The sequence below is a fragment of the Nannospalax galili genome, unplaced genomic scaffold, assembly GCF_000622305.1.
Source record: "Nannospalax galili isolate Female #2095 unplaced genomic scaffold, S.galili_v1.0 scaffold257, whole genome shotgun sequence".
Taxonomy (NCBI): domain Eukaryota; kingdom Metazoa; phylum Chordata; class Mammalia; order Rodentia; family Spalacidae; genus Nannospalax; species Nannospalax galili.
The window spans coordinates 3,381,692-3,383,700 of NW_008340854.1; the positions used below are offsets into that span (position 1 = coordinate 3,381,692).

General features: G+C 54.9%; 1 non-coding gene across 1 annotated transcript; it reads left to right on the forward strand.

Moving 5' to 3' along the window:
* Positions 1-1,629: 1,629 nt before the first annotated feature.
* Positions 1,630-1,722, forward strand: Trnai-uau. The gene is given in 2 exon segments: positions 1,630-1,667; positions 1,687-1,722. It is a non-coding gene; the product is annotated as a tRNA-Ile (tRNA).
* The last annotated feature ends 287 nt before the right edge of the window (positions 1,723-2,009 follow it).

The window sequence follows — 2,009 nt, forward strand, 5'->3', positions numbered from 1 at the left end:
CATCATACAAAGTGATGGGTTTCATGAGAGATTAAAGTTTCTTGGGTACTGTGTCCATATTCATACCTCTTTACCCTCTCCTATCCTCTTCCTTCATCCCACTAGTCGTCTTCCTCCTCCCAAGTCACCTCCCTCCTATTTTGTTTAAAAACAATTTGGGGTGCTAGTGAGATGGTTGAGTGGTTAAGGGCACTGGCTGCTCTTGCAGAGGATCTGGGTTCTGTTCCCAGCACCCACAGGGCAGCTAGTATGTCTATACCTCCAGTTCTGGGGGATCCAACCCCCTCACACCCTCTTCTGGCCTCTGAGGGCACTGCATGAACCTGTGCACTTAAATATATGTAGGTAAAACACTCACTTAAAATATAATTTTAAAAATTTCTTTTATGTATCTGTGTGATCCTCCAGAGCTAGACTTACAGGCAGCTGTGATATGGGTCCTGGGACCTGAACTTGGTCACCCTGCAAGAATAGTATGTGCTCTTTTTCCAAGAAATATTTATTACTTTTATTTTTTATGTGCATGAGTATATTGCCTGCATGTATTTAAGTGCACCCTGTTGTGCAATGCCCACGGAGGTCAAAAGAGGGCATCGGATCCCCAGGAACTGGAGATACCGATAATTGCTAGCTGCTTTGTGGGTGCTGGAAACCGAACCCAGGTCCTCTGCAAGAGCAACCTGTGCTCTTAACTGCTGAGCCATCTAGGCGATTTCATTTCCCTTCTTTATGAAATATCATAAAGTACAATTTTTAAAAGTCTTCAACGAAGGAAAGGGGGCCCCAAAGGGTCCTGGGTAAAGTATTTCAATTTTCTGGTTTTACAAAAGGCCTTTAATCTCGGTACTCAAGGAGGCAGAGGCAGGTGGATCTCTGTGAGCTCTGGGCTAGCCTGGTCTACATAATGAGTTCCAGATCAGCCAGGGCTACAGAGTGAGGGCCTGTGTCAAAAACAAACACCCGGAGATTCTGATCTTTGTATGAGATCTTTTGATTTTAAAAATGTTGAAAGAGTTTTAAAGAGTTTGTAGCTCCCAAAGAAAACCAGGAGGCTGCAATCTCTTCAGCCGGGGGAGGAACCAGGGCCGCGGGAGGCCTGGCTAAACAGGGGTCAAGGCGGGGGCCCTCCGCTCGGGGCCTGCAGGGGTGGCTCGCCGCTCCGCCTTCCGCGAGCTCCGCCCGCAGGCAGGGGGTCGAAGGCCTGGACGCCACTGCAGGGGCTGGCGCCCCATGGGGTCGCAGCTCCGGGACCCCCAGGGCCCGCGCTTCCCCGGCTCCGAACGTCCGCGCTCGGCCCGCCCCTCGGGTGACGTCACGGCGATTGCGCAGCCCGCTACCGGCGCTGGGAGAGGCGGCTCGAGCCGAAGCCCGGCGGAGGATGCGGGTGGGAGCAGGGCCGGTTCCCCAACGCCGCCCCGGCCCGCACGCTAACCCGCTCCTCGTCCCTAGGGGGACACACGCAGGATTCCCGGCTCGCTCGGTCTCCCGATAGCGACTCGCAGTGGCGAGTCCGGCCCGAAATTGCGGAAGGCGTGGGTCCGAGCCACGACCGCGTCCATTGGATGCGCATGCTCCATAGAGGCCCGAGAGCGAACCCTGATAGAGCCTTCGCGAGGCCGGCTCAACGGAGCTCCAGTGGCGCAATCGGTTAGCGCGCGGTACTTATACAGCAGTACATGCAGAGCGATGCCGAGGTTGTGAGTTCGAGCCTCACCTGGAGCACGTCCCTTTTGGATGTCTGCAAGCCTCTCTGCTGTTTTAGCTTCAAGCACGGAAAGGAGTTAGTCTACCTCTAGTTCCTGTCACTTTGCCCCACGCCTCGGAAGGGGGTCCCGGTTCTCGTTTTCGGAGCTATTGTGCAGCCACCGCACAATATCCAACAGTGGGGTCCTGACATCCTTTTCCTGGTCCGTAGGCGGGTGTTTAAAAGGCATCCAGGGCCGGGTACGCAGACGGGAAATCCCGGGAACTGCACCCTCTGGGCTGTGGGGCTCCTCTGTACCTGGTGG